This window comes from Takifugu rubripes, chromosome 10 (genome assembly GCF_901000725.2).
Source record: "Takifugu rubripes chromosome 10, fTakRub1.2, whole genome shotgun sequence".
Classification (NCBI taxonomy): Eukaryota; Metazoa; Chordata; class Actinopteri; order Tetraodontiformes; family Tetraodontidae; genus Takifugu; species Takifugu rubripes.
In genome coordinates, this window is record NC_042294.1 from 2,681,821 (window position 1) to 2,692,974 (window position 11,154).

Sequence of the window (11,154 nt, forward strand, 5' to 3'; positions counted from 1 at the left end):
CACCAGGTATCGCCCAGAAGAGCCTCCAACAAACAAGCTCTTCTCTTGGGAGGAGAGGGCTTTGAATCTCAGCTCAGTGTGCTTGTCTCTAGTAGGTCGCAGCTGCACCTTTTCCTGAGGTCCTTGTTGATGCCCTGAGGGGAATTGATGCTCCTGCAATGTTTTCTGGCAGCATTGAGCTTGCAGTGGGGCAATCAAACACACTGTGGGGTGGCTCTCTTTCCTTCTCTCACCTGGAGAACAAGTGACACCAGCTGCCAATCATTGTTGGAGAAATGTGCAGTCAGGGGAACTCTGCGTCCAGACTATAGCCACCCTTCCAGCATCCAGCAGTGTCTAAAACCTTTGATTTGGTTTCACCAGAGAGTGTAGGGATTGCAGGGTCGCTGCAGCATCGCCCACAAGCTATCAGGAGTGGGTCGCTTTGTCCCAACTCCTGACAAGAGTTGAGTGCTATTGAGAAATGTGGTCTCACAAACTTGGAAGGTATTTTGACCTACACACACTTTACATACGGTGTAGATCTTGTCCAACCGCCCTGAAAGAACCCAAAATACGAACATACGGCAGATAAGCCGGTGCAGGACCAGAGGTTTGTTGCTTGTAAACTGTGTTTTACTCTGGTACATGTTGATTTTTATTTGTCTTCTCTCAAAATAATTGTTATTTTAGACTAAGTTACTGCAGTGTATCCGAGACCAGCTGTGATTCTGTGGCCTCAGCTCTGAAGTCCAACCTCTCCCATCTGAGGGTTCTGAACCTGAGCATCAACACGTTGCAGGATTCAGGAGTGAAGCTGCTCTGTTCTGGACTGGAGAGTCCAAACTGTAAACTGGAGAGGCTCAGGTCAGTCTTCACTTTTCTACCTATATACCAGCTGCTAAGATGGTGAAGTGAGGCTGTTCTCAATACTGCTGTGATGCACCACATTAAAAAAATTCCTTGTAATATCGTGAAGGTCAGGTCTGACCCAACTAAGAACTAACGTAGGTTTAGTACTGACGCAGATAACATGCAGACCTGCACCGTATAACCTTATCCTGCATTTTTCAGATTGATTGACTGCAGCTTATCTGAGATCAGCTGTGACTCTCTGGCCTCGGCGCTGAGGTCCAATCCCTCCCATCTCAGAGAACTGGACCTGAGTGAGAACCAGCTGCAGGATTCAGGAGTGAAGCTGCTCTGTGGTTTTCTCCACTTTCCAAACTGCCGACTGGAAACTCTGAGGTAAACACCATTCTCAAAAATGTCCATTATTCCATCCGAGGGTCCTCACACTTTCTGAGTGTGTGTGTTGTGCCCAGTTCCTTCAGGAGGGAGGGCCACACGGTGACCACTTATTCATGATAAATTGATTTAAGGACAATGAAAAAGCCGACAGATGGTAACCAAAATTAGACAAAACTAGGTGAGGGTGCCTGGTAGACACCAGCCAACGAGGAGGGAGATGGTGAGGGAGACAGGAAGTCATCTAAGACAGGTTGTGCCTTTAAAGATGAGCCACAGGTGAGATGGATCTCCATGATGAGATGGGAGGGAAAGAGGTGGGAGAACCTGGGAAGAGTGAGGGCCAGAACAATATATATTCTCCTTTGGAACAGTGCAAACCTGAGAGGTTGGAATTGTGGTAATTACATATTACTATCATTTTTTAACCTGTAACTAAATTAAATATTTACAGATCATGCCTTTGATTACCCTTTCAGATTAATACTGGTTTGACTTATAACCTTATAAAAGTTTCCCTTCTTTATTTAGATTAAGCCGCTGCAGCTTATCAAAGATCAGCTGTGACTCTCTGGCCTCGGCACTGAGGTCCAATCCCTCCTATCTCAGAGAACTGGACCTGAGTGAGAACAAGCTGCAGGATCCAGGAGTAAAGCTGCTGTCTGATCTCGTAGAGAATCCACACTATGGGCTGGAGACATTGAGACGGTAGCTGGTTGAAGCCAGTCAACTCCCGCTCATCTGCTGCATCACTCACTGACCACTGGTGAAGAGCATCTGTGGAAACATCTGCCGTCTACTCCGTCCATAGATGAAGAATTCAGTTTTTAAAAAGCGGTGGTGGACTTTCAGGAGATCAGTCGATGGTCGACAAAGCAGAAGCAGCTTCGCCTTGAAGTTAAATTAGTTCCTGGTATCACACAATGCTTCTTTATAAAGTTCTAAATGGCTCCTCGGCCACTTTTATAAGCATGAAAACATTCTCTTAATTGTCTCTTCAAATGTCTGTATTATACGTTACTATTTTACATCATGCCTTCAGAATCTTTAGGGTTTAGTATTTACTGTATCTGTGACATGGAGCATTGGAATATTTCAGCTGCAACCAGCAAAAACCCATCAGAATGACGGCTATCGGTGGGAACCACAGGTCATTTGACTTTAGCCAATCTGTTAAATGTTATATGATTTATTGCAATCTAATAAAAACAAATAATAAATGTGGGAAATAGGAAATAAAAAGAAGCAAAATGACCAAATAAAACTCCCATGAATACTGTAAATTTAAAGATGTCAAGAATGGAATATCAGCTTAAATGGAATCAAACATAAAGTGAAAAGGCCTCCTTTAAGTTTACTGCAAAAATAAACACAAAATCAAGAGCGACACGCGCCAAAAACGTCTCATTCTCTCTTCTGTCTCTACTCATTCTCTTATATTCTCTTAAGATAATGGGGACGGGGTCGTGTGATAACAAAAAACAACCTAATTGGGGACTATATTTTTGTTGCAAGAACTTTGGCTCTTCAGAAATTTCTATGTTGGCTTCCACAGATTGTGCATCCACTAAAAACTCAGTGGGCCAGATTCACGAAGCGTTCTTACGAACAAATTTGTTCTTAAGTCCCATTTACGAACAGTTGACGAAGATTGTGGCATTCACCAATTTCTTCTTATCCTGGATTTATTCGTAGGTAAGAACAAATCCTACGAACACTCAGGAGTACTCTTGCGCACATTTCAGTGCCGACATGTTGGCATGGTTGTGTTTTCTTCTCTTGTGCAGTTCAATAAAATTCAATATTACAATGATAATTCTGTCATATTTATTTATTTATTTGTTTATTTCCTATTTTTGGTGATTTACGGAGAATTTTAAAATTACGTAAATGTGCCAATGACTTAACATTAATCAACCAAATTGGAAACCATGCCAAAACTCTCTTTTTATTTGATTTTATCTTGATTTATTTTATTAGGGGATCGAGGATATGCCCTGGTTGTTGACACCACTGACCAACCCTCAGACTCCACAGGAGTTTTATTCAATCAGATGCATGCGCGCAGTCGCTCCACCATTGAACGCACCATCGGCATGTTAAAGGGGCGCTGGATGTGTTTGGACACAGAGCCACAACCCCGTGAGGATGTGCGTCCTGACGCAATGATGGGGCCAGACTGCAGGCACGCGGTTCACGTTCGAGCGCGATTAATTGCCCGTTTGTGAATAAAATGCATTATTGTCACAATCCGAGCACAGCTTTTACACGTTTATTTTTTTTTTTACATTCTTCTTTTTTTACATTCTCGTTGATTTCTTTAAGCGTGTTGGCTATAGTCATCCGGGTTGAGGCAATTTTATCAAGCGTGTTAGCCATCCTTTCTTGATTGTTCAACACGGCGTCAGAAATCAGGCGTGGAGAGGCAAGCTTTGGGCATTTGGCTGCTTTTTGCTCTGTCTACAGGGTCCTGCTGCAGTTCCTTTTATGGGCATTAGTGGGCGGTGACTTATGCTAATCGTATGTTAATTAGACTCACCTGGCACGCGCTTTCAATTTACGAACAGATGGCATTCATCAATCTAAGAACACAGCTGCAAACAATTCTGGGGCTTACGAACGCGTTGATGAATCCGACGTAGGGTTTTCTTAAAAAACTTCTTAAGGACAACTTAAGAAAGAATCTAAGAAGATTCGTAAGAACATATTGGTGAATCTGGCCCAATGTTTCCAAAATTAAAATGTTCGTATCTTGTTATGAAGCCCCGGAGGGCTGAAGCAGGACCGCTGTTAAAAATGTATCAGTCCGCGCTTCCAGTTCTGGTGCAACGTCCAGTTCTAAATGTATGAATCCGCGCATTGACGTTTCAACGTCCCATCAGTAAAGGGAGAGATTTGGATATAGTCCCCCTTAGGTGGTGTTTTTAGAGTAGTTCTTAACAACTTTCTCTTTGCCTGATTAGAGGTCCAAACATTATTTCACTTCCCTATAAAATACTCTTTCAATTTGCTGTTCAAGATCAGATACCACCAGGTATAATTCATCCGCTAAATTTCTTATTCTGTCAGGCTGTTTTTAAACCTTTGGCAACATAAAATAAAGTACTCAACTGGTATTATGTCAGGCTGGTTTACATCACATTAAAGAAGCCAGCAGAAATAAAGCACAACAGTTACACAGACTATGCAAAATAATATAGAGGATATAAAAAACAGTGCTGAGATGGGTTTGTGTCACTTTAGTAAAATCAAAGCATTTTTCTTTATGTGCCAGCAATTAACACAATCTAAGAAGTCTTTGACACTAAACATATGGAGCTCCTATAGAACAAACTAAAGATTTGTTGTTATTAAGATAAAGAAATGCAACATTTCCCCCAGAGAAACGATGGCGATGGAAAAAGCCCTGGCTGTGTGTGTGCATCACAGCAGGCGTGGGTTCTCCTCTCTGGAGTCATGCGGGGCTCCTTTGAAGGGCAGATGAGGAGGTTGGTTACAGATTCCCGTCAGAAAGATGATTACGGTGCCAAAGGTCATCACCGGGGTAACCAGGAAGAGGCAGAGTCGGTCTACTGTACGAGCGATGCCACTCCAGTTATCCTTCTCCTGTCAGGACGAGACATTTACGCCACTTTTGATCTTTTTAAATCAGACTTTGGGTTGAGGACTCTGTTTGAACCATCCATCCATCCATCCATTCTCTACCGCTTATCCGGGTCGGGTCGCGGGGGCAGCAGCCTAAGGAGAGAAGCCCAGACTTCCCTCTCCCCAGCTACCTCCTCCAGCTCATCCGGAGGGATCCCCAGGCGTTCCCAGGCCAGCCGAGAGACATAGTCTCTCCAACGTGTCCTGGGTCTCCCCGGGGGTCTCCTACCGGAGGGACATGCCCTGAACACCTCACCAGGGAGGCGTCCAGGGGGCATCCTGACTAGATGCCCAAGCCACCCCATCTGGCTCCTCTCAACGCGGAGGAGCAGCGACTCTACTCCGAGCTCCTCCCGGATGGCAGAGCTTCTCACCCTATCTCTAAGGGAGAGCCCAGCCACCCTACGGAGGAAGCTCATTTCAGCCGCTTGTACCCGTGATCTTGTTCTTTCGGTCATTACCCAAAGCTCATGACCATAGGTGAGGGTAGGAACGAAGATCGACCGGTAAATCTCTTCACCACAACGGACCGGTGCAGAGTCCGCATTACTGTGGACGCTGCACCGATCCGCCTGTCGACCTCCCGCTCCATTCTTCCCTCACTCGTGAACAAGACCCCGAGGTACTTAAACTCCTCCACTTGGGGCAGGATCTCCTCCTTTACCCGGAGAAGGCACTCCACCTTTTTCCGGTTGAGAACCATGGCCTCGGATTTGGAGGTGCTGATTCTCATCCCAGCCGCTTCACATGCGGCGGCGAACCGATCCAGTGATAGTTGGAGGTCACGGGCCGATGAAGCCAACAGGACCACATCATCCGCAAAAAGCAGAGACGCGATCCTGAGGTCACCAAACCGGATCCCCTCAACACCATGACTGCACCTAGAAATTCTGTCCATAAAAATTATGAACAGAATCGGTGACAAAGGGCAGCCCTGGCGGAGGCCAACCCTCACCGGAAACGAGTTCGACTTACTGCCAGCAATTCGGACCAAACTCTGGCACCGATCGTACAGGGAGCGGACAGCCCGTATCAGCGGGCCCGACACCCCATACTCTCGGAGGACCCCCCACAGGACCCCCCCGAGGGACAAGGTCGAATGCCTTCTCCAAGTCCACAAAACACATGTGGACTGGTTGGGCAAACTCCCATGCACCCTCGAAGACCCTGCGGAGGGTGTAGAGCTGGTCCACTGTTCCACGCCCAGGACGAAAACCACATTGCTCCTCCTGAATCCGAGGTTCGACTATCCGGCGGACCCTCCTCTCCAGTACCCCTGAATAGACCTTACCAGGGAGGCTGAGGAGTGTGATCCCCCTATAGTTGGAACACACCCTCCGGTCCCCCTTCTTAAAAAGAGGGACTACCACCCCGGTCTGCCAATCCAGCGGCACTGCCCCCGATGTCCACGCGATGTTGTAGAGTCGAGTCAACCATGACAGCCCTACAACATCCAGAGCCTTAAGGGACTCTGGGCGGATCTCATCCACCCCCGGGGCCTTGCCACCGAGGAGTTTTTTAACTACCTCGGTAACTTCAGCCCCGGAAATACGAGAGCCCATCTCCAGGTCCCCAGGCCCTACTTCCTCACTGGAAGGCGTGTTGGTGGGATTGAGGAGGTCCTCGAAGTATTCCTTCCACCGATCCACAACATCCCGAGTTGAGGTCAGCAGCACACCATCACCACTATACACAGCGTTGACAGTGCACTGCTTCCCCCTCCTCAGACGCCGGATGGTGGTCCAGAACCTTTTCGAGGCCGTCCGAAAGTCGTTCTCCATGGCCTCACCGAACTCTTCCCATGCCCGAGTCTTTGCCTCGGCAACCGCCGTAGCTGCACTCCGCTTGGCACGCCGGTACCCATCTGCTGCCTCAGGAGTCCCACAGGCCAGTAAGGCCTGATACGACTCCTTCTTCAGCTTGACGGCATCCCTCACCGCTGGTGTCCACCAGCGGGTTCGGGCATTGCCGCCACGACAGGCACCAACCACCTTGCGGCCACAGCACCGGTCAGCTGCCTCAACAATGGAGGCACGGAACACGGTCCACTCGGACTAAATGTCCCCCGCCTCCCCCGGGACATGGTCAAAGCTCTCCCGGAGGCGTGAGTTGAAGCTCCTTCTGACAGGGGACTCTGCCAGGCGTTCCCAGCAGACCCTCACAACACGTTTGGGCCTGCCAGGTCTGTCCGGCATCCTTCCCCACCATCGGAGCCAACTCACCACCAGGTGGTGATCAGTTGACAGCTCCGCCCCTCTCTTCACCCGAGTGTCCAGAACATGCGGCCGCAAATCCGATGACACAACCACAAAGTCGATCATCGATCTGCGGCCTAAGGCGTCCTGGTGCCAAGTGCACATGTGGACGCCTTTATGTCTGAACAAGGTGTTCGTTATGGACAATCTGAGACGAGCACAGAAGTCCAATAACAAAACACCACTCGGGTTCAGATCAGGGGGGCCGTTCTTCCCAATCACACCTCTCCAGGTCACACTGTCATTGCCAACGTGAGCATTGAAGTCACCCAGGAGGACGAGGGAGCCCCCAGAAGGGGCACTCTCCAGCACTCCCTCTAAGGACTCCAAAAAGGGTGGATACGCTGAACTGCTGTTTGGACCATAGGCACAAACAACAGTCAGGATCTGTCCCCCCACCCGAAGGCGAAGGGAGGCTACCCTCTCATCCACCGGGGTAAACTCCAATACACAGGCACTGAGCTGGGGAGCAACCAGAATTGCCACCCCTGCTCGTCGCCTCTCACCATCGGCAACTCCGGAGTGGTAGAGAGTCCAACCCCTCTCAAGAAGACTGGTTCCAGAGCCCTTGCCGTGCGTCGAGGTGAGGCCAACTATATCTAGTCGGAACTTCTCAACCTCGCGCACCAACTCAGGCTCCTTTCCCACCAGAGAGGTGACATTCCATGTCCCTAGAGCCAGTTTGTGCAGCCGGGAATCAGACCGCCAAGGTCCCTGCCTCCGGCTGCTACCCAAAACACAATGCACCCGACCCCCTTGGCCCCTCCTGCAGGTGGTGAGCCCACGGGAAGGGGGTCCCATGTTGCCTCTTCGGGCTGCGCCCGGCCGGACTCCATGGGCAGAGGTCCGGCCACCAGGCGCTCGCCAACGTGCCCCACCCCCAGGCCTGGCTCCAGGAGGGGGCCCCGGTGACCCGCATCCGGGCAAGGGAAACTTGGCACCAAAGTTGTTCAGCATCATTAGGGGGTCCTGGGCTACGCTTTGTCTGGTCCCTCACCTAGGACCTGTTTGCCATGGGTGGCCCTACCAGGGGCATATAGCCCCAGACAACGGAGCTCCTCTGTTTGAACCATCTGAGCTCATTGTAGTCGTTCTTGTTGCGCATGTGTTTAATGATGTAGTGGCTCCATCCACAGCCGGCTTGATCTCTGCGTACAGCTGATGGCTCGCTCCTCCCTCTTCTTGTGGTTTCACAGCTCCACACAGACACCAAAGCTCAGAACTCAAATGAAGCTACTGATGCTTCTATATCTCATGTGTTTAAATGTTTCTGGAAACGTACTGGCAGCGTGTGTGACTCGGGTCACCAGTCCGTGTCTCCCAGACTGTTTCTCAAACATCAGCTCACTGCGGGACTTCACACTGTAGTACTCCTCAGCCGAGGCAATGTAGCCCACTGAGCTGGATCGCCGCGGTAACGCTCCATCCCAGTACGGCTCTGCCTCAGCAGGGCGGGACATGCGCAAGATGTGGGGTAATCGCTGGAGGAAGAGCTGGCAGAAAAAGAAAACAGGATTTGGAACACTGATACTGATGTGTGTATGTCTGTGTGTTATAGTGGGAAAACCACATGTTCATATATCCTCTTTCATACGTTATTAAGTCATATGTTCATATATCCTCTTTCATATGTTATTAAGTCATATGTTCATATATCCTCTTTCATATGTTATTAAGTCATGTGTTCATATATCCTCTTTCATATGTTATTAAGTCATGTGTTCATATATCCTCTTTCATATGTTATTAAGTCATGTGTTCATATATCCTCTTTCATATGTTATTAAGTCACATGTTCATATATCCTCTTTCATATGTTATTAAGTCATATGTTCATATATCCTTTTTCATATGTTATTAAGTCATGTGTTCATATATCCTCTTTCATATGTTATTAAGTCACGTGTTCATATATCCTCTTTCATATGTTATTAAGTCACATGTTCATATATCCTCTTTCATACGTTATTAAGTCATATGTTCATATATCCTCTTTCATATGTTATTAAGTCATATGTTCATATATCCTCTTTCATATGTTATTAAGTCACATGTTCATATATCCTCTTTCATATGTTATTAAGTCATGTGTTCATATATCCTCTTTCATATGTTATTAAGTCATGTGTTCATATATCCTCTTTCATATGTTATTAAGTCACATGTTCATATATCCTCTTTCATATGTTATTAAGTCACATGTTCATATATCCTCTTTCATATGTTATTAAGTCATATGTTCATATATCCTCTTTCATATGTTATTAAGTCATGTGTTCATATATCCTCTTTCATATGTTATTAAGTCATGTGTTCATATATCCTCTTTCATATGTTATTAAGTCACATGTTCATATATCCTCTTTCATATGTTATTAAGTCATATGTTCATATATCCTCTTTCATATGTTATTAAGTCATGTGTTCATATATCCTCTTTCATATGTTATTAAGTCATGTGTTCATATATCCTCTTTCATACGTTATTAAGTCATATGTTCATATATCCTCTTTCATATGTTATTAAGTCATATGTTCATATATCCTCTTTCATATGTTATTAAGTCACATGTTCATATATCCTCTTTCATATGTTATTAAGTCACGTGTTCATATATCCTCTTTCATATGTTATTAAGTCATGTGTTCATATATCCTCTTTCATATGTTATTAAGTCATGTGTTCATATATCCTCTTTCATATGTTATTAAGTCATGTGTTCATATATCCTCTTTCATATGTTATTAAGTCACAGGTTCATATATCCTCTTTCATATGTTATTAAGTCGTATGTTCATATATCCTCTTTCATATGTTATTAAGTCGTATGTTCATATATCCTCTTTCATATGTTATTAAGTCACATGTTCATATATCCTCTTTCATATGTTATTAAGTCACAGGTTCATATATCCTCTTTCATATATTATTAAGTCGTATGTTCATATATCCTCTTTCATATGTTATTAAGTCACATGTTCATATATCCTCTTTCATATGTTATTAAGTCACAGGTTCATATATCCTCTTTCATATGTTATTAAGTCGTATGTTCATATATCCTCTTTCATATGTTATTAAGTCATATGTTCATATATCCTCTTTCATATGTTAAGTCATGTGTTCATATATCCTCTTTCATATGTTATTAAGTCATGTGTTCATATATCCTCTTTCATATGTTATTAAGTCACATGTTCATATATCCTCTTTCATATGTTATTAAGTCACATGTTCATATATCCTTTTTCAAATGTTATTTGTTGTGGTTCGGTTTCTGGTCGGCACTCGGACTTCTCACCTCTCCTACCTGCAGGAACGGCATTCAGGGGGGGCCGATCTCCGAAGAGCGCTGAGCCTCCAGCGCACCTGCAGCTCGTTCCGCCTAAATCAGGAAGACAATAGTTAACAGCAAACTAAATAATTAAAATAAAAAGAATAAGCTTAGAATAAGCAAGGGATTGCGCAGTACACAGTCACAGATTCTCAATTTAATTTTTACTTAGATTTGATTTTTTTAATTTGAAACTTTACTGTGTTTCCTTATGTGTTTATCTGCTTTGTATTATGTGACTGAGGATCAAAACATTTTACATGTATTTTTGAGTATAACTTAAATTACATTTGTGTAATACTAATAGTTTAATATCATACAGTGTAAATATTTGCATGAGGAAGTTTATGTAATGACTTTTTGGGTATAAATAAAGTTGATGAGTCCTTATATTTTCTGTTAAGTTTAAATGTATTTGTTATTTTACTCTTTATTTGCATATTTGAATGAAACTTGAACGCAAAGTTGTCTGCTCCTTTGTTTACTTCCGGTTCCTGTCGCTAGTTTCCGGTCTCGTGAGCTAACTCTCGCTAGCTTGTCACTGACGGTGGTTGTCAGCGCAGCATCAGCGAGTCTCCAGCCCGGACGCGGCTCCTTCGTGCGTCCACAGAGGCTCCGTCTGTCTCCTACTGACTTGTATCTCTACATTTTGTCGTCGCTGCTGGTTGTCAAACGTTTGCTGGAACTTGTGG

General features: G+C 45.3%; 1 pseudogene; it reads right to left on the reverse strand.

Moving 5' to 3' along the window:
* Positions 1 to 4,650: 4,650 nt before the first annotated feature.
* LOC115251333 (acetylcholine receptor subunit delta-like) lies at positions 4,651 to 10,453 on the reverse strand (annotated as a pseudogene).
* Positions 10,454 to 11,154: the final 701 nt, after the last annotated feature.